At 36.6% G+C, this 26,998-nt stretch overlaps 1 pseudogene; it reads right to left on the bottom strand.

Annotated features, from left to right (window-relative positions):
• Window positions 1-2,138: 2,138 nt before the first annotated feature.
• LOC140169201 (acid-sensing ion channel 1-like) lies at window positions 2,139-9,702 on the bottom strand (annotated as a pseudogene).
• Between the last annotated feature and the right edge of the window lie 17,296 nt (window positions 9,703-26,998).

Genomic DNA, 26,998 nt, shown 5'->3' with positions numbered 1-26,998 from the left:
ACCTGGCTTTGCCATTTCAGATCATTTTGGATGATAACTTCCAGCAACTTGACTTTCTGGACAACTGCCACAGAGTTCTCAGAGATGCGCAGATCAACATTCGGGGATTGTTATTACCAAAGTATACACTCATGGCTTGGCAGTTACTTGGATTCAACTTAAGTTTGTTACTGACAGACCACTCATGCAGAGATTCCAAACACTGTTGTACCTTAGTGACATCATCGATGGCTCTATTTTCACCAATTGTAAGGTCGTCAACATACTTCCAAACCTTCATTCTGTTGTCATCAAACTCATTGAGCGCATGCCTAAAAAGGCAATAGGTCCAATGATAGTGCCCTGAGGTACACCACCATGTAATTCTACCCAATCAGAGTAAATATTTTTGTACTTCACTCTTTGTTTCCTCCCAGAAATGAAGTCCACCACCCACTGCACAAGCGAAGGAGAAACACCACGTTTGTGACTGTGATCTTATGGTCAATCAAACCGAAAGCCTTCGAAAAATCTGTTAGCACAAGTGTGCCAACATTGTTTGATTTCTTGGCCCCTGAAATCAAATGGTGATAGACAACAATAAGGCAGTGGGTGGTAAACAATCCCTTTGGTTACCAAATTGTCTTTGATCAACACGGGGATGACTGGCATCAACAATACATTTACAAACTCTTCCTTTGGCGACGTTTATAAGTCCCGGTGTCAGAGAAATTGGACGTAGTTTGTCGATTGACGGTGGAATTTGCTTAAGGATTGGGATGACATTGGCTTCCTTCCACTGGGTTGGAACAATACTTTGCTTAAGGGATGCATTGATTATATTTGCTACCGGCTGGCTCAACTCATAATGCATACTCTAATGTTTGAATGTTCCATGTTGCAGTGTATGATGGGTAAGCCTCTTCCCTTGTTTGTATTTTGGGCCGTTAACGTAAAACAGACAAATTTAGAAACAGTTCAAATTTAATGCCATCCTATATATTTACAGTATTTTGCAAAAGATAATCATGATCATAATACTGGATGGCTGCAATTACGGGCCATTTGGGCCAGGAGTGGAACATTAATTTTATTTTAGCGTCCACCACTGTCAATATATTTGTGTATATTCTCAGTCATCCAGGAATATAAATATTAAATTGACAATCAAAATCTGTTCATTTGGACATCTGGCGCAAGAAGACCGTAAGTCCATATTTGGCATTTTAAGATATATGATCGTTTAAACTTTTTTAAATAAAATAATTTGGAAACCAAAAAAGCCACAATATTGATACTTCTCAGGTACATGGGAATAGGCAAGAAGAATCATTTTGTATATCAAGCAAGTAAATATCTGCAATATTGATCGATATTGTTTGATTTATCATTTTTGGACTTACGGTGTTTTTGCGCTCGGATTGAAACAAAAGCTTATAACTCAAAACTGAATACAGATGTTGGAAATATTTAACCATATTGGTGCAAAGACGAGCAATATTACACCTTGTTTGTTGAATTTGAAGGTTGTTTTAAAATTTGAACTCAGTTGACCCTCTAACTCATTAAACGAGCTCAAAATGTATGATAAATTATATATTTTCGTAATCGTTGTGATGAGACGAGTAATTTGACATGTCTCTTGACGACATTAGACAATTTTTCTTTTTGACCCCCACGTGACCCTCTATGGAGAGGGGGCCATATGTCAAAAAAAATTGTCAAAATGTTTGTCTTCATCCAATAACTTCAAAACCTGGTGGCGATTCACAATTATGATGCGCCACCAGCGGTTGCTCTTACCAGTCCAATTTTTGACCTTCAGAGTCGACAAAGCCGTTCTAGCCATCACTGCATTTTCACGCAAGTGTGATAATAATAATGCTGAATTGAAAACAGCTCCACGAAGGATTCCGTGTAATCAATAGATAGACATGCATCTACTATTATTGTAAATTAGTGTTTTACCACGGATTTGCGTGTAACATCATTAATTTTTATTGACATTTAAAACACAATGACATTTATGATGTATTCGTACTATTACGCAGGTTTGGATGTCGACATTTTCCCATTATGCACTGCGTACTTTGACCTTACCCAAGCAAACGTTGGAGGCGCATCGTATTATGAATCGACCGAATTTCGTCAAAATTTCGCCGAAATGGTCAATAATTAGACTTTTACGGATTTAGTGCTATTACTCTGTTGTTATTTGTTGTCCTCTTTGTTAGGAGTCGTACTTGACTCAAGGCCAAAATCACCTTTTACCCGAACTCACACGAATGCACAACACAAATACACTGTTCGTTTAAGCTAACAAAATCTAAGTCTTTAATTGAAAGCAAGTTTCGTTTGGTACAATATAATGACTACAAATGCACATATACATTAATCAAATATAATCACTCTTTATCAATTTTGTACTTAGCCAGCATTCTTCTTCTTGGTGATCATAAAGTTCTTGTAATGTTCTGGACGACTGATGTAATATATCCCTATTCACTTGTCCTGCGACAATCAGCGAAGTCCTTTGTACACTTGCATTGATAACTCCTTGCGTATAAAAATCCTTACACGAAAATGGTGTTCTCCAAACACGTTTACAACTCCTTGCGCAATTATCCTATACTAAACTCCTTGCGCCGTCCTCCTATGCTAAACTCCTTGCGCCGTTCTCCTATGCTAAACTCCTTGTGCAGTTCTCCAAATTTAACTCCTTGCGCTGCTTTCTCCAAATTTGGTGCTATTTCCTCCTTTCACACAATATCTTCAGGAAGCAGGACTGCGATGCAGCTGTCCCCACTTATTTTGACAGTTGCGTTGAATCAAAACACCAGACTTCAGCAAGTCGACAGAAGAATATATATTCCTTTCTTGGAAGAATAACGTTCTTTGACGTATTCTAGATCTTCTCCGACAACACTGGTAAATAGTAGCACTTTGACTACATAAAATATTTCTGGTTTGTAATTTCCTTTCTTTCAAGGAATTGGACTGTAAGCATAGCCCAGATCAACACTATCAACTGTGACAATAATAAAGGCTATTGCAGCCTGTCAGATCTGTATCCAGATGATAATAATTGTAACAAAATTTCATAAAGTCGCCTCTACAATCCGCAGTAGACCCTGATGTCTTACTTTGGTCCATTTTCGTAGCTCCGAAATAATAATCATAATTTCAGTCAAGGCTGAACTTGTAGCACTGTAGGAATCCTCCATGGCCACACTTTGTAATACTCTCTGAGTACCCAGCTTAATTATTATTGATCTCTCTTTTTGTGAGATAACTACACCAACCACATTTTACAATCAAATCGATACAGGTCTGCCTAGAATTATTATTAACATTGTGTTTTATCCCCCATCTGGGATTTTCCCACTGTTCTAATCATAGACATTCACATTTCACCTTACATCACTTCCTGTGGGTTTTCCCCACTATTATGTCCATTTCACAATCGGTCTCAGGGGATTTTCCCCATGACATAAATAGTCTTCACAAATGATGTTGTTATTGCATTCATCTGGGTTTCCCCCCATGATGTCATAATAAACAAATTATTGCATGATTATAAAGGTAACTTCCCCTAGTTCATGAAACACAATTATACAGGGTACATCCCAGCAAACACAAAACGTTTACAAAACGTTTTTGTTAGGTTCTGGTTAGGTCTTTTACGTCTTCGTCTTCCAAAACGTGTTTAAAACGTATTTAAAACGTTGCGATTTGGTTATAATGTTGAAGCTTTAATTTCGTCTTATTAGGACGTTCACAAGACGTATTGTGAACGTTATAAACTGAACGTTATTTCGCGACGTGTATAAAACATTCGCCTGCAACTTTCTCAAATCGTATTGTGCTGACGTCTGTTAAACGTTTCTTTATCAATAGAATATTGGAAATGTACAATAGAATGTAGGCCTAAAAGAAGAATTTAAATTCTACAAGTAGAAATTTGATTTTAATTTATTCATAAACGTGTACAAGAAGATGACGCGTTTATTTGCATTTTGCATAGGCCTATGGAGTCAATATAATTTTGTATTTATATACTCATGCATAAATAGTTCTATAGGCCTATATGTACACGTAGAACGCAAACATTTCAAAAACTGAAAGGGAAGTAAGATTTCAAATGGTCCCATGAAAACGGTGTATATGTGCGTATACACATACACTTTCACTTTGTGTCTTGACCTCAAGAGCAAGACTATGATAGCACCCACGCAGCTAGAATATGGAAAGAATGCATCAGGTTGAACTTGACCTTAAACGGTCACTCACCAAAGCAAGTACAGTACTATGTGCAACGTGTATGTATCAACTGTATTATTATGTATGCCGGAATCTCACTGTGACACATGGCTCCGGGAATAATTCCTCTCTATATATATATTATCAAAGCATCAACGTTTTCCAAGAAGTGACATTTTCAGGTAGGCCTATAGTGATGTTTTTTCCTTGATTTGTGTTACCGACTAACCACTTCCCTGTGAAAACGGAAAGTGTGTTGTAGTGTTTGTAATGCAAGTATCTTGTCGGTACATGTATTGGCGGAATTATTAAGGTGCAAACATAATAATTATCCCAAACAGGTAGGCCTATGCATACAGGGATGTGTTTCTGCTTATCGTGTATATTTTTCCCGGGATCATGCTGATATTCCTGCCGGTAAAATGAAGAACCTGCTGCTGCTGTCGAACACGTAACTGTTGAGGTCATACGTATTACCTTTGGTGTGAATACTATCATCATCATGGTAGACGTATCACTACAAACGGTTCTCGTGTTTATACTACAGTTTTCGTCCGGAGTTTTCGTCACTTGGTCACTGTAAAACTGCCATGGACCGCGTTTTTTCTTCTAGAAGCCGGACTTATAGTTTTGTATATTATGTATGATATTTTTGGTACTTTGTAAAGTGTACTAATAAAAGTTTTCAATACGTCATTATAACGTTCTAAATACGTAGTAGAAACGAACATAAGTGCGTCCTGCAATAAAAAACAAAATATACAATACGTTTTTTACGTTCCTATAACGTTTTCAGGACGTTTTGGACGTTTCTACAACGTTCGTAGTACGTTCGTTGCGTGCTCCAACGTCCGCTACGTTTTCTGTAGGTCCTGGATACGTCCTGGGTGACAGAAAGAAAGGTTTTTAAAACGTTGTTTACGTTGTGAAAACGTTTTTAGTACGTCTTTTAATAACGTCTTTAGAACGTAAAACACCTTCAACAAAATTACGTGTTTAAAACGTTTTATCGAAACGTCTAGAAAACGTCAACGGTACTTTCTCAGAACGTTTTGAGAACGTTATTTGGTTAGCTGGGATCACACCCTCCCCCTTAAAAGAAGAAAGTTTGAATGTAATGAACACTTTCTTAAAGTCTTTCTCATTCACACGAACTTATAACAATGTCAACTTGGAAGTTACATTACACCTCTTACACTTTATACAGTGACTACTTGTCACACACATGTTCCTTTTTAAAGGAATTTTTGTTTGTAAAAAGCAAATAGAATTTTGTTCTGCTTCTTTCTTGAATCTCTGAACTTTTGTCTGTATGCGTCAGGCACCAGTTCATAGGCCTTAAGGACTGCCTGTTTGACTTCTTCATAACTGTTACACTTCTCTATTGGTAGAGCTGAGTAAGTTTCCCTGGCCTTCCCCACAAAACTACTTTGTAAAAGTAGGGTCCAATGCTCTGGAGGCCATTTCAAATTTGTAGCTACCTTTTCAAAATGTTGGAAATACTCGTCAACATCTTTTTCTTTGAATTTAGGCACCAGCTTTACATACTTTGTAACATCAAACCCTGACTTTGAGGAGAAACTTGATGAGTATTTGTCACCTAGCTTTGCCAACTTCTCTTGTTCAAACTTGTACTTTTCTTCAATTTCTTTTTGTTTCAAATTTTCTTCCATTTCCAACTTTTGTTTTTCAAGTTCCAATTTTGCTACCTTTTCCTTTTCTTCTGTTTCTAATTTGTGGTGCTCAAGCGCCATCTTTTCTTGGTGTGCTTTTTCTTCCATTTCTAATTTCTTGTTTTCCATGTCTAATCTTTCTTGTTTTTCTTTATTTTGCATATCTAGCTTTTGCATGTCCAACTGCAATTGCTTTTTCATTTTTTTCCATTTCCACCTGAACTTCTAGTTCTTTCAACTTAACTGCATCCCCGATTTCAGTTTTGACCTCTTTTCTCTTCTCCAAAATGGATTCTTCAAAATACTCTTCATCAACCAAAACATCAATTCAGGCATTTTTGATTATTTGTTTTCTGTTGGCTTGCTTTACATCCAATTCATAGTATTTTGCAAATGCTACTAAATCAGGTTTCTTCAACTTATCAAACTTCTCCCAATCTATAGTTTCAAGAAACTCTCCTGCTTTGAACTCCATACTGTACTTTCACTTTCAAGACTCAGTAAATTAATGTTAACTTTTTTTACAGTGTATTTCCCGGACGAGCCCCCAATTTTGTTACGAGTCGTACTTGACTCAAGGCCAAAATCACCTTTTACCCGAACTCACACGAATGCACAACACAAATACACTGTTCGTTTAAGCTAACAAAATCTAAGTCTTTAATTGAAAGCAAGTTTCGTTTGGTACAATATAATGACTACAAATGCACATATACATTAATCAAATATAATCACTCTTTATCTATTTTGTACTTAGCCAGCATTCTTCTTCTTGGTGATCATAAAGTTCTTGTAATGTTCTGGACGACTGATGTAATATATCCCTATTCACTTGTCCTGCGACAATCAGCGAAGTCCTTTGTACACTTGCATTGATAACTCCTTGCGTATAAAATCCTTACACGAAAATGGTGTTCTCCAAACACGTTTACAACTCCTTGCGCAATTATCCTATACTAAACTCCTTGCGCCGTCCTCCTATGCTAAACTCCTTGCGCCGTTCTCCTATGCTAAACTCCTTGTGCAGTTCTCCAAATTTAACTCCTTGCGCTGCTTTCTCCAAATTTGGTGCTATTTCCTCCTTTCACACAATATCTTCAGGAAGCAGGACTGCGATGCAGCTGTCCCCACTTATTTTGACAGTTGCGTTGAATCAAAACACCAGACTTCAGCAAGTCGACAGAAGAATATATATTCCTTTCTTGGAAGAATAACGTTCTTTGACGTATTCTAGATCTTCTCCGACAACACTGGTAAATAGTAGCACTTTGACTACATAAAATATTTCTGGTTTGTAATTTCCTTTCTTTCAAGGAATTGGACTGTAAGCATAGCCCAGATCAACACTATCAACTGTGACAATAATAAAGGCTATTGCAGCCTGTCAGATCTGTATCCAGATGATAATAATTGTAACAAAATTTCATAAAGTCGCCTCTACAATCCGCAGTAGACCCTGATGTCTTACTTTGGTCCATTTTCGTACCTCCGAAATAATAATCATAATTTCAGTCAAGGCTGAACTTGTAGCACTGTAGGAATCCTCCATGGCCACACTTTGTAATACTCTCTGAGTACCCAGCTTAATTATTATTGATCTCTTTTTTGAGAGATAACTACACCAACCACATTTTTACAATCAAATCGATACAGGTCTGCCTAGAATTATTATTAACATTGTGTTTTATCCCCCATCTGGGATTTTCCCACTGTTCTAATCATAGACATTCACATTTCACCTTACATCACTTCCTGTGGGTTTTCCCCACTATTATGTCCATTTCACAATCGGTCTCAGGGATTTTCCCATGACATAAATAGTCTTCACAAATGATGTTGTTATTGCATTCATCTGGGTTTCCCCCATGATGTCATAATAAACAAATTATTGCATGATTATAAAGGTAACTTCCCCTAGTTCATGAAACACAATTATACAGGGTACATCACATCTTAAATAAACGAATTATTTTTCTCACGATATACTCCAATACTTCCGCCGCTGTGATTGCACTCACACCGAGAAACAACCCCATTTGTCCACCCAAATCAGACAGCAAGGCCGAGAAACTCATGGCTTCAACCTGCTTAAACTTAGTTTCACTTATTTGATCGAAATAAACGTCTAGATAAACTAAGTTTTTACGAAGGTTTGACAAGCTTAAGCCCAAAAAATTTAGCTGATCCAATACTTTCGCGAATTCGTCGTTCGGATAATAAGCCGTTGAGAGTGATGTTGTATACACAACTTCTGTACACGGCATTGGGCAATCGCACTCGTCACTGCTGCCTAATGAGCGGTATTCTTGAAGCGCCTCATCGACACAATCTATTTGTTGGTCTGGGGTGCACAACTTGACGTCACCAGGATACCCAGACGGTCGACAGCCACACTGATCGACTATGTAGTCTAAACGACAATCAATTAAACAGTCTTGCTTATTATAGCCATCTTTTACAGTTTTACATTTACCGTAAGGTTTGGGCAATGCTTCGTACTTTGTTTGTCTCACGGCAGCGTATGTATGAAACCCAGGCGAAATGGCAAGCCCTAACGCCTCAACAAGAGGAGGGTCATTCCAGTTATGCACAACAAATTTCAACCCTGCTTCTTGATTTCCATATTCACTAGATTCCGTATACTCGTCGTGGCGAATATCTATTAGAATACTCAATCCATTACCAGCTCCTGGTGAAGTTTGATGGAGTCGATTGCCATTTTGATATTAAACTGATAACAGATGCCATATTTCGGTATAAATATCGCAGTGAAATCATCAGCAGAGCAAGAATCTAACTTCCCTTTCCAATCACACCATACCAGGCTGTCATTTAGGCTGAAACCAGATTGTTCAGCAAATTGCTTGAAATCGAAAAACGATATATCGCTCCAACTATTATCAGAATATAAGTAGTAATAATTCGAATTGTCTACGAAACCGAGATACTTTCCTAGGTTCCTGCATGAGATCGAGAAAAAAACCCCAGATGACCGAATAATACAGTAATAAATTCATAGAAAACGGAGCACTCACTCACTCGCTCACTCGTTCACTCACTCACTCACTCACTCACTCACTCACTCACCACTCACTCACTCACTCACTCACTCCACTCACTCCACTCACACACCCACCCACCCACCCACTCACTCACTCACTCACTCTCTCACTCACTCACTCACTCACTCACTCACTCACTCACCACTCACTCACTCACTCACTCACTCACTCACTCACTCACTCACTCACTCATTCACTCACTCACTCACTCACTCACTCACTCACTCACTCACTCACTCACTCACTCACTTATTTCGTTTGGTTCTTATCCACGTATTCACAAAAAGGTCCACATGCAGATGAAAATTGTATATACAGACTTGACATTTACCATGAAATATTTCTTCACGAAGTACCAAGACTAATCTGGAAGGGGTCTGTATAAACCGCATGGTCTAAATATTAATGTGTGTGTGTGGGGAGATGGTATAAAATAAATGTTTCGATGGAAATGTGCTTTCCTTGAAATTACATAAGGGTGCTCATAATGTAATGCATTTGCCTAAAATGGCGGATTTAAGGAGGTTGAATTTAAGATATGTGGGGGGATACATTGTCGGACTTTATGGAACATTGTTCTGTTATTATCACATTTATAGCGGTTTAAGGTGATTTTTCCTAAACTTCCTCAGAAACTGGTATTCATCTGAACTGAAATCCACTTTCAATGTGCAATCAATATTTAGCCGTGCGGTTTATACACACCCCTTGCAGATTAGTCTTGGCATTTCGTGAAGAAATATACCATATTAAATGTCAAGTCTGTATATTATATGTGATATGTGACCGTCCACGGCGAATGAGCCGTAAATTCCTCCCCCGGTCAATTTTGTTTTATTTTGTGTTTAAAAAATAAACATCATAAACTTTAAAATGGTATATCATTTGACTTCAAATGATATCCAGAAGCGGGGTTATGGTTTGTTTAACTTTGCTCCTTCAACAAAATTATAGCTTTTACGTTTTTACATGTGTCTCTTTTTCCACATTGTTGGCAATAAATATCAAACAGTCATAATTGGCGGTCATTTCAAATCATCCCCAAGTCAACGAGGTTTAAGAAAGTTCTCTCATTGTTAATTGTTGGTTATGCATACCTGTACAAAGACCAGAGCTATTAACAGTTCTATAGCCATCTAGGGTAGAAGCTTATTATCCACTTCAACAATAGGATTATTGATTAGTTTTTGACTATCGAAATGAGACGGATGTCGGGCCAGGTTAAGTTACCGATGAATATGACCTTCGTACACATTTTACAGTGTAACTCAGAATATAATTTAGGGAATTTACGGCTCATTTGTGCTGCCGGGTCACATATGTGAACATGTGAAGATTTATTAGGACAGGAATGCGTTGGGTGGCGCATACAAAGTAAGCCCCAAAAGTAAGCCCCAATTTGGTAATAATTATTTTGAAAAGTCTTGGTCTTGCAGGAGTATGTTCAAATTTAACTAGAATGTAACCGTGTTCCCGTAAAACCTCTTTTAGTATCAGTAAATATAAAAATTTGTTATTGTTTTCGACACTGATCGTCACTTACTCTTCATATTCCTTAGTTATTTTGGTACTATAAATGCGATTGTAGTTGCAGATTGTCACGGCTGGGAAAGGCAATTCTGATCGATATTCAACCTGGTCAAAAGAAACAAGAAATTAAAAGAAAAAGTCAGTGTAGTTGGTTAATGTAAGTAATGAATGAATGTTGCAGGATCTGTTCATCTGTGTTTGATCTATACGCGGATTTAGGGTTCTCTACCGGAAGTCAATTTGTGCCGAAATTCCTTCCCACCAATATGCGTATTGCATAACAAAGAATATTGATAAACCTCCGAACTGTATCTATTGTTATGCAAAACACTTATTGCATTTTGGGAAGGAATTTCGGCACCAATTGACTTCCGGTAGAGAAACCCTAAATCCGCGTACTGTATGACTGTATGAATACCATCAGTTCCACAGGTATCAAAAAGATATTAAATAAAATGACTGATCGTATTCAATTGCAACGCAGGACTGAACAATAATCTAAAAGAAAAATGAAGGGCTTCTTGTACAGTATATAATACAAAAAATAGGGTTTGACTTAGTGTTTGAATATTCGGTCTGGAATCATTTTGGTTGCACCATTGTATTGGTGGCCCGGGCTACAGGCTGTATAATATGTGAGTGGACACTACGAATGAGCCGTAAACTCGGCTAATTGCATTCTGAGTTACAGTGTAAAATGTTCTTGAAGGTCGTATCTCAACTCGGTGTGACAAGTATCTTATCAAACACTGTTCAAACCAATCAATAATCCTATTGCTGAAGAGGATAATAAGATTCTACCAATTTCTATACAATAGTTCTTGTCTTTGTTTGCTTTGGTTATATCCTGTTCAAGTGGTGGATAACAAAGCATTGTATTTGTCTAGGTATGTATAACCAACAATTAACAATAAGAGTAAATTCCTGAACCTCGTTGACTTGGGGATGATTTGAACTGACTGCCAATTATGACTGTTTGATATTTATTACCAGAAATGTGGAAAAACAGTCACATGAAGAACAAAAAAAAGGTACAATTTTGTTGAGGGAACAGAGTTCAACAAACCATAACTCCGCATCTGGATATCGTTTGAAGTCAAATAAAGCTTATGATATATATTTTCTAAACACGAAATAAAACAAAATTGACTGGGGCCGACTTTATGGCTGATTCGTGGTGTCCAGTCACATATTTCATTTCATATTATCTGATATTCATTTATTTATTTTTTTATCATGTTTATTTATCTAGGCATTAAGAAATCGGATATTAACGTTTGCAAAGTATTTTTGTGGGAGCTGAGAATACACCAGGCATAACGAATTGCATTTTGAATACGTAGAATTTCCTTCTGATATCAAATAGTTTTGATTTTTTTAAATTGGCGATATAATACAAATTAATAAAATTTGATATTTTTAAAATTTTTGATATTTAACAGTCCTCAAAGTAAACCTTATAAAACGAATGATATATACTTAACGTTTTTGTAGCTGGAATGAAAAGCCGATGATCAATATAGGAAATTGCAGAAATGATATTATAAAATACAAGAACAATAAGAATGATGATAATGAAATACATACCTCAACAAGGGTGTTGTAATCAAATTTCAGATATGCTGTAATTCGCTCAGAAAACTGCCAAACGAACAAACCTAAAGCTGCCAAGAAGATTACCGACCAAATGAGCTTTAAGATAACCCCAGCAGACTGGAAAATGCGAGCAATCCCATGAAGACTGGTATTTTCCGCAAACTCTCTCTCAAGATCCAGTTTCATGTCGAAACGCAGAGCTAATAATTTCTTGATATAGTAGCAAAAGTGGTAATCGCCTGACGGTTAAACTTTTTTCTTGGTGTATATAAATGCAAACCTACATAACGGTATACAAACAACGCGATTCTTGCTATCACTCAGTGTCCTGTACCTGTTTTTATTCAATTCGAAGATTTTCACTCATGGGTTTAGAATTCTAAACTTTACCAAAATTGTTGGTTTAAATACAGCATGCTTCCAATTTGAGCCTTGGTCATTAGCGTAACCAGTGGCTTGTGGGAGTATTCTCGCGTCACCCAAAACAATTAAAAATCAAAAGGTTTGGAAAAACACTGCTCTCACACCAAGAAAGTCCACCGATGTCAACTTATGGACATTAAACGTCCACTTTTCGGTCGATTCTCGTAGAACTCCCTGTTTTCTTTTCTACTTTTCCATAAAAAGGACTTTGTTTTTCTCCACGGTTTGTTCATTTCCTACCAAGCTACGAAAGTACATCTAAAGTGGTAGGCGGTATAATTATTTCAATAAAAATAATGATATTTACCAGATCGTCATTTCATCTCCATATCAATCACCTTTACGGTCTGTCGATTAATTTGTACTTAATGATATTTCTAATGCTGTTGTGGATCAATTAACCAAGGGCCTACGTCAAAAACAAGCAATGACATCCCCGGGTTTCGCATGAAGTTATCGTACCTGTTGCTACTAATGAATGCATTATCACTCATGCACACGTTGACGATAACGATGATGATGCCGACAACTTTGTTTTTATCACACATGACTTGAAACGATATTAGTGTTTGTTTTATTTTTGGAAATAAGTGATTTTTATTAGTGATTACCAAGTTATCGTCGTTAAACCCGATACTTTTAGTATTTAATTTTTTAGATGGTATGCTAGCTAATTACATCAAGGCCCTTAGTTTGAAAACCCTCTTGAGGAATATTTTGAATTTGGTTGAAATTCAACACTTCAAATTATTACAGAACATTTTTATTCAATAAAAAGTGGAGATTTTGAAATTCCGAACAAAATTGTATAAATTTAGGGAAATTTTACAAAATTAAACTGGATTTTTTTAGTGTAGATGCTTGGCATCTGTCCACTTTCTTATATGGTTTCCAGAAGTGGTAATTTTGCGGCCTATTCAAATATTAATCACTAAATGCCAATTTTTGTTTGTTTATTCTGTACCCATTTTGTTGCATCCATCTTTAGCCTACTTCACTATCTGATTAGAAGCTCGATATATTTTTTATGTTTTAATTAAAAATGTGTGCTAGCTAATTGCACCAATTCGCTTAACTAAAACGTTGAACTCTTAAGGGTTCTACATGACAGATAAGAGTGAATTCCAGACCCGGAGTGTTTGAGATGCATTTTCATCGTTTTTGGTATACTGGGGGGGAGGGGGTGGTTTTGAAGTTTTTTCGGGTATATTCATGACCCCTTATTTCTGTGATGGTATTGAGATGTTTTTGGGAAACTCGAAGACATACAGTCTCTATGTATTGTATGATGCAACTGTAATTTTTTGCTACTCCCCTGCGCTTACATTGAAATAAATAGGCACTTAAAGTCATAATGTGTGATTTGCTTCACAGCGACGCCCTCAATTTTACTCGGAGTTTTACTTTTTGCATAATTATAATACCCAGTGGTGTACTAAAATACCACGTAAAAGACTAAGCCTGAAGTGCTTCAATAACAGTAAAATTTAACTTTTTATATTAAAACCGGGTCGACCCGGTTTTACTCATAGTTCATCGATCGACTGCTTGCTAACATCTCCCGTGGATGCCAGCTTATGTGTGCACACGTCGAGCGCAATGCTCCGTGCAGTATTACATGTTATGATCGGCGAGCGTAGTACACGCATTGTAGGCGCTGGACTGAAATCGCAATTTTCTTCGTTTGTTTGGCTCGAAATTAAAAGGGGATAATTAAAACATTTAAATAGGAATCTATTCTTTTTGCAAATCACACATTATTGCTTTAATGATTGTAAAACTGAAAGTACATGTATCATGTTATGTGAATCTTTTTTGTCAATGTCACCCTTTAATAACAGGTATAATGATGGGTCACCATTTCAGTAAAAATGGTAAAGAGATGGGATGGTTAACATACAAGCGAAGTATAGTAATCGGGTGGTTTTTGTGCACTACGCAGGTATAGAGATGGTCAACATTCTGAAATATACTTTCATCACCCCCGTACAAATATTTTCCAAGAACCCCCCCCCTCCCCGAGATTCCAGATATGATTCCAAAACATCCAAACCAAACAGTATTTTATTGCTCTATTGGAATGGGAAATTCCAAATGGTCAAACCGTATGTTGTTGTTCTATGAGAAATTCCAACTGAAGGACATGCAGAATATTATTTAAATGAGGAGGAACAATGACTTTGACTTTATTTCAACTATAATGTGTGATGCGATCAAGCAAAATCAGTCGGAACTCGGAAATATTACATTTTCAGTTTCTTGTAGGATAGTAAAAAGCATTTACAAAGCTGGATTTTGCAGCAAACAACATTGAAATTAAACAACCAGTTCCAAAGATATAAGCAATTAAAGAGTTTCCAAAACAATATGAAACAAAACGAAAGAGTTCCTTTGTTTGGCTATATCTCAAAAATCAATATTTCCGAGTTCCGACTGATTTTGCTTGATCGCATCACATATGATAATACGTTCACTAGACCCCTTTATTCCTGAAGTGTACAAAACACAAGTGATGAGTGCATGCTAGCTGCTCACGTTGCCAATATGCGAATATAGAATTTCCGTTTAATATCTAGATATGGTGGCCAATTCGAATTTGGCCCGACTAGGTCAAAGTTAAAAAAAAATCCCATTTGAACCCCTTACTCTATCCCTAGTTTCCCGGCCTAGTTCAATCCAATTTAATACTTAAGTTTAAATTCAATTGATTTTCAAGGCTTGATTCCAGAGGGGCGTAAGTTAATAATGGAAACAGCCATGCAGAAAAGAATGAACTCACGCGTACAATAGTGTATCAATCTGAACTAGGGCCACGGACAAACCGCGGCTCGCGAGTCATCCTATATATGTTGCAGGGATAGGGAGGGGGCGACCATGATAGGACCATATGGCCTGATGTGTGTGTGTGTGGGGGGGGGTAATTGTGGGCAGCCGTTTTCGGCAATTTTCCTTTGGATTTTCTAAATTTTCAATTTTTAAAATTATCCTGGATGATATCTGCCGTGAAATAAATCAATGCTTCTATAGGCTATAATAGGCCAAGTAGGCCTATTTATACCCTGATTATGCAATATATAGGTCTACAACAATAACTACAACAACAATAACAAAACCAACAACCAATATTTTGTTATTACTAATTTGTAAAAATAGGTCCTATATTCATAGGCCGTGCCTATTAGACTAGTATAGGCCTAAAAATTCCTGAATTATGTAATGAAAAAAAAACCGGGCAAAAACAATCAATCGCTGCAGTCAGAAAGAAAGAAACGAACAAGAAAAAAGAAAAAAAGTGAGACAAAAATAAACTAAATGGACCACATCGGGACTCGAACACGTACCAAAGTTTCCCAGCTCTAAACATTAGCATTATATAGTCCAGCGTGAGTCCATCGCGCTAACCGATTGAGCCACTGAGAGACATATGAAATTGATTGATTTCAAACTGACTATTATGGAATAGTGCATAACCCCGGTGCATAACAGGCTCTTATGATAAACAAGCTCAATACCGCTGTAAATGTCGGAGGTATCGATGGCGAAAAACCTCGTTTTTTGGCAAAAGTAGCTCAAATTTGGAGTGAAATTCAAATGGTAAAGTAAGCGGCAGACATTTGAGAAATAATGTAGGCAGTTAGAAATCAAAATTATTACGTTCCACAATCCAGATATCGATAATGTAACATAACAGTGTTTTGTGGCACAAGATTCTCGAAAATTGTTCCCAAAAACGGGCTAATAAAATTTAATCGGTACTGTATTTGGTTCTTCCCCATGGCAACATTATTTCTTTGGTCGATTTGTAGTACAATACATAAAAGGAGAAAACAATCACTTGGCGTGGTTTTATACGGAGCGAACATTTGAAAAAAACTGCATGGAACGCGTTTTTGATCTTGTGAACATGGTGTATAAAAATGATTTAAACGAAGGATTTTCAAACGGATTCTAAAAATGTGTATAAACACACAAAAATAATGTAAAGATACATCCATGTACCAACATTTGACTCACTGCGATATTTGATTGCTGAGAAAACGCGGTTTTAGAGAACAACTTTATACGTCTTTTATACGTTTTTTATACGTTTCTTCGTGTAACCTTAAGGATTTTTCATGGTGCTGAGTTGAATGCTGCGCTCTATTTTGATGCATAATTTATAACTTTTGCTTCAAGATATACATACAAATTAGAGGGCAGTAAATGCTCAGTTCCTACAGGCACCACACTACAAAATTCTTCCGCATTTTTGTTCTGATAGTTCCGGTACTGCTTCGTAGCAGAATGGGTGTCCCTTCGGAGCAAGATGATTAGCCATGATTGTTTATTACGAGGGACGGTCAATATATCTCCGCAACTATTATTTATCACCGCTAAAGCATGACTAGAGTACCTATGACCATGGAAGAAAGAGATGAGAAGGAACCACAACGACTTCGATCGGCGAAGTTTTAATCCGCTTATCTATTGACGCATGAAAAGAAAAGCTATTAATGGTACTTACTTTCATGTATGATCCATTTACCGCGATCGATGCTTGGCAAAATTATTACTGGAAAAAATTTATAACAAACCCATCCACGAACAAACAAACGCTACCCAGAAGTAAGATTATGGAATTTCACTGATGCTCTGAACATGTATAGTAGCTTTGTTTTGGGATCTACAGTCAAACTGTTTTCTTGATCGTGTTGTGTAGAAAATGTCCTATAAAACATCGAAAAGGTAATCAAAATCGGCCGATTTTTTGCTGAGTTTCATCTTTAGCAAATAAGGTAAGATTTTGGTGACTTTTTCGATGAAAAATAGATGTAAAATGTTCTTAAATAATGCACAATGTTCCGGTTGAGTCCGGTACATAAAACCTGTTTAATTTAATAGTTTATATGTGTATAATCGTAACTAGCTAACTCGTTTCAGTGCCAAAGACTGCCAACTCTGAGAAAAAAGTCATCAAAGTTCGGAAAAATTGGGCAAAATGGAAGAAAAAGATGTAGGCCATCAATGACCGATGATCACGTCACCAAAGAAAATCCTATAGGGTGCTTGCACGGAAGGTCATTAGTTCAAATCATCCTTCACACACGCTCCAGAAGACATGCAAATACATGGAATACAATACCAATCACCTATTTAACGCGGGGTATTGATCAAAGTAAATCCTCATGAATAACAATGTCAACTAAATGTCGGTAAAGGGAGTGGACAAAGTGAATGCGTTCGTTGTGGTTCCTTCTTATCTCTTTCTTCCATGCTATGACTTATGATAAATACGAGTTTGTCTTTCAAAACAAATGTGTAATTGCGAGGTTGAATACTTGATTACGTAATAAATTATTATAATATTTTAATAAATAATAAACACAAAAGCATTATTGACACTTCCTGAATTATGGTGAAAGTAGTGGAGAAAATGACGAGCCTAATCGAGGCATTGTTACATAATTCTAACCCAGAGTATGGAATCTTGCGTGGTTTTGCAATTTGGTAGAACGATAACACATGGTTGATTGTATACTTCTCTAAGCCCTATGCTATTTTTTTTTTAAAGATAAAGGATTATGTGAAATATACCAATAATTTATTTTGAGCAGGTACAATTAGGTATTAAACTACTGATTATTAAAAAATGAAAGTGGTGAAATCATAAACATTTCTTCGTGTTAACATTTCGTGTTAGCAAGAGGACTCAATTTAGCCGTTTTGCCACCAGAGATATGTGGGGAAGAATTTGTATTGGCTACCGAGTTGGCATGTAAACACCTACCTCAGGATGATAAAATCCAACTAAGAGCGAAAAGTAGCGAGCACGTTAAAGTCTTCAAAAGTATAAGAGCAAAATGTTACCAAAGAAGAAAGGAAGGCCATAAAAGACCTGAAACAAGCGGTAGATATTACAATCTTGCTGGCGGACAAGGGAAATTCCACTGTCGTGTTGGACAAGGACAAATATGACGAGCAAGTAATGTCCATGTTCATTCATTCATTCATATTTTATTTTCATCAATATCATCAACATCAATATACAAGTGATACTAATAGCTCAACAAAGTAATAACATTAAATGTAAACAAGAGTCATTGGTATATAAATAAATCTCAATACATTTAGGCAGTAACAATTAAATCAATATAATTAAGGTTAAATACAATTGATTTTCAAGGCTTGATTCCAGAGGGGCGCAAGTTAATAATGGAAACAGCCATGCAGAAAAGAATGAACTCACGCGTACAAGAGTGTATCAATCTGAACTAGGGCCACGGACAAACCGCGTCTCGTGAGTCATCCTAAATGTTGCAGGGATAGGGAAGGGGCGACCATGATAGGACCATATGGGCTGATGGGGGGGTGTGATTGTGGGCAGCCGTTTTCGGCAATTTTCCTTTGGATTTTCTAAATTTTCAATTTTAAAATTATCCTGGATGATATCTGTCGTGAAATAAATCAATGCTTCTATAGGCTAAAATAGCTAGTATGCCTATTTATACCCTGATTATGCAATATATAGGCCTACAACAATAACTACAACAACAGTAATAAAACCAACAACCAATATTTTGTTAATCTAATTTGTAAAAATATTCATAGGCCGCGCCTATTAGACTAGTATAGCCTAAAAATTCCTGAATTATATAATGAAAAAAAACGGGCAAAAACAATCAATCGCTGCAGTCAGAAAGAAAGAAACAAACAAGAAAAAAGAAAAAAAGTGACAGAAAAATAAAATAAAATAAATGGAATGGACTCGAACCCGTACCAAAGTTTTCCAGCTCAAAACTATAGTGTTATATAGTCGAACGTGAGTCCAGCCAGCGCGCTAACCGATTGAGCTACCGAGTGATCTGTGAAATCGATTGATCTTAAACTGACTATTATGGAATAGTGCATACCAGCCGCTCTTATGATAAACAATCTCATCACCGCTGTAAATGTCGGAGGTATCGATGGCGAAAAACCTCGATTTTTGCAAAAGTAGCTTAAATTTGGAGTGAAATTCAAATGGTAAAGGAATCGACATACTTTTGAGAAATAATGTAGGCAGTTAGAAATCAAAATTAATGTTCCACAATCCAGATATCGATAATGTAACATAACAGTGTTTTGTGGTACAATATTCTCGAAAAATTTTCCCAAAAACGGGCTAATAAAATTTAATCGGTACTGTTTTTGGTTCTTCCCCATGGCAACATTATTTCTTTGGTCGATTTGTAGTACAATACAAAAAAGAAAACAATCACCCGGCGTAGTTTTATACGGAGCGAATTTTTGAAAAAAACTGCATGGAACGTGTTTTTGATCTTGTGAACATGGTGCGTAAAAATGATTTAAACGAAGGATTTTCAAACGGATTCTAAAAATTTATATAAACAAACAAAAATAATGTTAAGATACATCCATGCACCAACATTTGACTCACTGCGATATTTGATTGCTGAGAAAACGCGGTTTTAGAGAACAACTTTATACGTCTTTTATACGTTTTTTATACGTTTCTTCGTGTAACCTTAAATTAGAATAACATTACTATGTATGATTGACCAAAATACATAATGCATAATGATATTACGAGCGTGCTTGTAGTACTAGTAGTTTATCACGGAAATACCACACTGCAATGGCAATTGAATTTGAAGTACTTCTACGATGATAAGCGCCTAACAACTGATAAGCTGGCTCTCTACAAACACGCTCAGTGAATAATACATACATGTACTATCAAAATATAACATAGTAATACATGAAAATAAATATAAAATTTTTAATGTTTTTAATATAATATTATAAGAACATAATAATGTAATGATAATATAATATTATAATAATATAATAATATAATAACATAATGATAAAATAGTATAATAATAATATTTCTAATTCTCTTATAGTGATGGCAGAGTACATTTTAAATGTTTGATATGATGGATGCATAATATACTGCATAGTAATGCATGATAAGAATCGTAAGTATGATACAATAGATATTTTTACAAAATGCATTGATACAATGGATAATAATGTTAATGAGTCAATCTCTGCATACTTTACAGTAAGGGGGGCTATACATGATGACAGAGATTATATTTTAGAATTAGGTTGTTGAGCAAAATGAAAATGGGAGGGGGAAAGATGATTGACGAGGACTCTGCTAAACGCGGGGCGTGGGGTGCAGAGACCTCGTTGACAGACAAACACACACATCCGATAAGAAGAAGAAGAAGAAGAGAGAGAGAGAGAGAGAGAGAGAGAGAGAGAGAGAGAGAGAGAGAGAGAGAGAGAGAGAGAGAGAAAGAGAAGAAAATAGGAAAGAGGGAGAGGAATGAAAGAGATAGAGGAGAAATGTTGAGCGATAAGAAAACGTATGAAGAGCTACCAGCTGACCCAACGCCAAAATGCAAACGCAAACTTGTGTTTATCCTTTCAGATTTGAAGAAGGAAAATAAGATCACAGAAAGAAAATTATAAAGATCTTTACCCGACGGCCGAGAATGTACCTAGGTTGTATTGTACCCCCCCCCCCAATATATAAGCCTACACCCGACTGCGTCCAAAAACGGGCTAATAAAATTTAATCGGTACTGTTTTTGGTTCTTCCCCATGGCAACATTATTTCTTTGGTCGATTTGTAGTACAAAAAAAAAAAGGAGAAAACAATCACCCGGCGTAGTTTTATACGGAGCGAATTTTTGAAAAAAACTGCATGGAACGTGTTTTTGATCTTGTGAACATGGTGCGTAAAAATGATTTAAACGAAGGATTTTCAAACGGATTCTAAAAATTTATATAAACAAACAAAAATAATGTTAAGATACATCCATGCACCAACATTTGACTCACTGCGATATTTGATTGCTGAGAAAACGCGGTTTTAGAGAACAACTTTATACGTCTTTTATACGTTTTTATACGTTTCTTCGTGTAACCTTAAATTAGAATAACATTACTATGTATGATTGACCAAAATACATAATGCATAATGATATTACGAGCGTGCTTGTAGTACTAGTAGTTTATCACGGAAATACCACACTGCAATGGCAATTGAATTTGAAGTACTTCTACGATGATAAGCGCCTAACAACTGATAAGCTGGCTCTCTACAAACACGCTCAGTGAATAATACATACATGTACTATCAAAATATAACATAGTAATACATGAAAATAAATATAAAATTTTTAATGTTTTTAATATAATATTATAAGAACATAATAATGTAATGATAATATAATATTATAATAATATAATAATATAATAACATAATGATAAAATAGTATAATAATAATATTTCTAATTCTCTTATAGTGATGGCAGAGTACATTTTAAATGTTTGATATGATGGATGCATAATATACTGCATAGTAATGCATGATAAGAATCGTAAGTATGATACAATAGATATTTTTACAAAATGCATTGATACAATGGATAATAATGTTAATGAGTCAATCTCTGCATACTTTACAGTAAGAGGGGCTATACATGATGACAGAGATTATATTTTAGAATTAGGTTGTTGAGCAAAATGAAAATGGGAGGGGGAAAGATGATTGACGAGGACTCTGCTAAACGCGGGGCGTGGGGTGCAGAGACCTCGTTGACAGACAAACACACACATCCGATAAGAAGAAGAAGAAGAAGAAGAGAGAGAGAGAGAGAGAGAGAGGAAGAGAGAGAGAGAGAGAGAGAGAGAAGAGAGATAGAGGAGAAGAGAGTTGAGCGATAAAGAAAAGAAATGTATGAAGAGCTACCAGCTGACCCAACGCCAAAATGCAAACGCAAACTTGTGTTTATCCTTTCAGATTTGAAGAAGGAAAATAAGATCACAGAAAGAAAATTATAAAGATCTTTACCCGACGGCCGAGAATGTACCTAGGTTGTATTGTACCCCCCCCCCCCAATATATAAGCCTACACCCGACTGCGTCCAATTGTGGATTTATACACGGCGACCATTGGGTACAGCACTTCTAGATGGCTGGCTGATAGCTTGGGTGGTTTGGTTGGTAATACACAGCATTATGTGAAAAATTGATCAGTTTATGGACATAGTGAAACACAAACTGGAAAAAGAAAACGTGTTGAGAGTATACAACAAAGAAACAGGTTTCAACTTGACTAGTGAGGATGTGGTTAAACTTCTGGATTTTATTCTGACCACCACCTATTTCACCTTCAGAGGGAAGATTTACCGCCAGTTGTTTGGGACTGCGATGGGAAGCCCAGTATCACCGATAGCGGCTAATATCTTTGCGGAAGCACTGGAACAACAAGCTATTACCACGGCTCCCCTCCTTGGGATAGACATCCTTGGGATAGAAACACTATCCAACAGCTAACGGACCACATTAACAAAATTGATAAATCAGACTCCATAAAGTATGAGGAAGAGTCAGAAGGAACCATCCCATTTCTGGGTACCCTCATAGTCAGAAAGACTCTACGGTTAAGCTTCTCGACTACCGCAAGCCAACCCATACTGACCAGTACCTGAGTTTCCAGTCCCACCACCCCTGCACCAAAAAATGGGTGTCATAAGAACTCTGTTTGACAGGAAAGAACGCATTATAACCGATGAGGAAGATAAGATCATAGAAGAAGACAAAAGTTCAGGAAGCGCTGAAAGTGTGTGGTTATCCTGATTGGACATTTAAACGGGTGAAAGACCAGATGCAGGCAGTCAAACCTAAGAAATCCACCAAGAGTACAGAAGAAAGAAAGAACAGACAAAGAGCAAAGGGATGGTTGTCCTGCCGTATGTAAACGGCGTCAGCGAAAGAGTGTCGAAAGTCATGAAATCCTACAACATCTCCACTGCTATGCGACCGCACAGCATCCTTAGGAAACATCTGGTGCACCCGAAGGATAAACGTGATCCGAAGACAATTCAAGCTATATACAACAATCCTTGCTTTAATTGTGATCTCACATACGTGGGTGAGACAGGAAGGAAATTTGGCACTCAACTGGATGAGCACCGCGCGGAAGCAGAAAAAGAACTGGGAAAAACAGTCACCAGAGCAAGCAGGAAAGAATCGCTTACAACATAAATCGGCCATCACAGATCATGTTGCAGAGAGGAACCATGTCATCGGTTGGGAGGAGGCAGAGGTCATAGGCACGGAGCAAGACAGATATAAACGTTGAGTCAAGGAGGTTATAGAGGGCAGGAAGAGAAGGGGCGCCACCATGAACAGAGATGAAGGTCAATATCAACTTTCTCACATTTTTGATGAACTGTTACATCCTGTGAAAAATCTCTCTAAAGATTCAACAGGAAAAAAGTGGCAACACCAAGTCAATCACCAAGAAATCAATAGGTGATTGGATGACCAGTTCACAGTAGCAGTCTTCATTCAGTGTTTATAAAGATAACAGAGTGGTTATCGAAATGTCCTCAGTAAGTACAATTTATTGGATCAGAAACAAGAACCTTTTGATTGACTTTATTCTACCGATCCTGATGAATTTGTTCAACCAAACATTTCTTCCGTTTTGAACCCTTTATTTTCAAAAGGTCATGTAGTACATGATAGAGAGTCTCTGGATTGAATAAGAAATTTGAATTTCAAAAGGTTCGTTTTATTTTAGCATCTACATCTACATACTCAACAAAGTTGCATGAAAGCAATTTTGAATTTTATACATTGTTGTTAATCTATGTTGTCTTCTTCGCTGCTCAAGGGATGGCCACTCCAGATTTTGAAGGATACTAGTGACCGTGCCCTCTGTTCTCCGGTAATTGTTGGATACAAACCGAGCTGCCCTGCGCTGTATTGGATGTCGGACACATTATGGGGGTCCCATACAGCGCAAGCAAACTCAAGGTGCGGTCTTACCAATGCGAAGTACATTTGCTGTTTTACGTACTTTGGGCACCTCCAGAGATTTCTGCGAATAAACCATAGAGCATTGTTGGCTTTAACAGTAATATTGTTGATATGATTTGACCACTTTAGATTACTACTGATTTCAACCCCCAGATATGGGTGATGAGATACGGTTTCCAGGTTATCAGTGCCCATGCTATATAAATGATAGGAGTTTTCTTTGTAGTTACTCGCAATGTCTTACATTTACGTGTATTAAATGACATTTGCCACTTGTCAGACCATTCAACAAGTGAATTGAGATCTTTCTGCAGGGCCAGTGAGTCATGCTCAGATGTTATTGACCTATACAACAAGCAGTCGTCTGCAAAGAGGCGCATTTGGGAGGAACTAGCATGAGACTTAGTATAGCAAATCACTCACATTGTAACATTGTAACATTGTAACATTGTATTTAATCATATTTAATACTATTTAATCATATTTATAGCGCTTTTTTGATGAAATCATCCTTCATTCATACATTTCGGTACTTTTAATCATCCATACCATTAACGCATGCGCATATTCATATTTGTATTGCATCAATCTCTATTGTCCTGATTATGATCTCTCATATTCTTCATTTTGGAGATAATTTTGATTGTTGTTCACACCATTTTGGTTTGTCGTTAAATGGATCCATTTCATCTTTCACAATTATCAATTGAATATACTAATATTACCTCATACAAAACGATAGGGCTTGTAAACTGCTTTGGTACATACTTCTGCTTCGTTTATTACACGTTTCTTAGCTGCAATTCAAATTTCACGCCAATGCTGACAGTTGCTTTATGCAAATGAGATTACGTAATTCAAGGTACTCTAATAATAACTGTTGGATGTTTTGAAAGACAAAGGTACAAACTTGCATTTATCATTAGTACCTTTCATCAAAGTCATGCTTGAGCGGATATAAATAATAATTGCAGGAATATATTGACAGTTCCTCATATAATTAAATGAAAAGATTTGCAATCAGTGGCGTAGATTCTTTATGACATTGGGGGGATGGGATTGGAAAAAAATTGTTGAAGTATAGTGAATCCAGCACATTTTGGCGACAAAATAAGTTTATGGTACAAATGCGCGAGTAAAATTGTGCCATATTGAAGCTAAACTGATGAAATACGGTGCACATGTGGAATAATTTCACGCGAAGCTACGAATATTGCACTTTGGTGGCTAAAATGACCAGATATGAGGTTATGTGGTCAGAAACCCACATACAGGCGTCAAAATTGGGAGTGGGGGGGGATGATTGTATGGACCATCCCCCTGGCAAAATATTGGGAGGATATATGGTCAATTCCAGCGAAAGCGGGACAAAATTCTCTCTATGTTAACTTTCCACTTTAAAATGTCATTAATAAAGGAAATCACGTTATTGATGGAGCATATCATGTCACGTCCAATGTGCTCTCTTTGTGCATATAGGCCTTTACTAGCAAGTCATACCAGGGGACAAGTTATGATAGCTTAAATGAATTGGCGTTACCCACGAATTCAAAGATAAAGCACCATATATGTCATTGAATGTCCTTCAATCAAAATGAAATTATTACCGTTAGATAGACGTTTGCATGATCTCTCATCATATGTAAAACGATTGAATTCCACCAAAGTTTGTGGACTCTAGAGGCCATTAAGTCAATTTGGCTAATAATTTTGTTACCCGCGTATCAAAAATAAAATGATCGTTCTGAAAAAAATTAAGTGAATATGCCATAAATGACTATATCATGAAACGAAGTTTCGTTCTATAATTCTGAGGTCCAAGTGATTATTTTATGCAAATACGTTTTACCCATAAAATTCCATAAAATCAAATTTGACGTTACCCACGTATCAACTGTTACCCACGAGTCCAGCAAATATAATTGCCATAACTTAAATTGATATTTAATGAATTTGGACACTGAATTTAGTTTGACAAGCGCTTAAAATTGTAAATCATAAAAATACGTTCACCGCTTTAAAAAAGAATCTACGACGGTTTAAACTTTTGTTACCCACGAATCCCGAATAGATGCTAACCTTGAAAAATAAGGAGGTTGTTTATTTTAAGTTTAAATCAGCACATATTCAAGCCATGGGTATGCTATAATTTTGACAGTACTTACAGTTTATACACCTAAGAAACGCAAACCCCAAACGGTACTATAGTACTTATAGCTTTACCCACGAATTCGGCGTTACCCACGAATCCAATGATTTACTCGTAAATTATATGTTTCTTATGCATCTTAACATTTTGAAAACATGCGAAATAGGTTCCAAAACAGTCCTGTTTAATAGCGTCCTCTTGAAGGTATACTGAAGCTGCATCATGAAGTTTTGATTGATTATCCTAAATTACCATTTTTGGGTAAATGCAATTGGTTAGAGAAACAGGAATCATTGAAACACAATGGAGGAATAACCGCATGGTGGTTTCCAACCTTCTGTAATATTTTCTATGTTGCCGCTTACCAATACATACCTTCAAATATGTGTTACCCACGAACATTTTGGTTACCCACGAATCCCTACTTAAATTATAGTTAACAATGTATTGATAGTGTTTTAGTTCATAGGAACTGTCAAACACGAGTTAATAGAATATT

Source organism: Amphiura filiformis, chromosome 14, assembly GCF_039555335.1.
Source record: "Amphiura filiformis chromosome 14, Afil_fr2py, whole genome shotgun sequence".
NCBI lineage: Eukaryota > Metazoa > Echinodermata > Ophiuroidea > Amphilepidida > Amphiuridae > Amphiura > Amphiura filiformis.
This window is presented reverse-complemented; position numbering and strand designations above follow the sequence as displayed.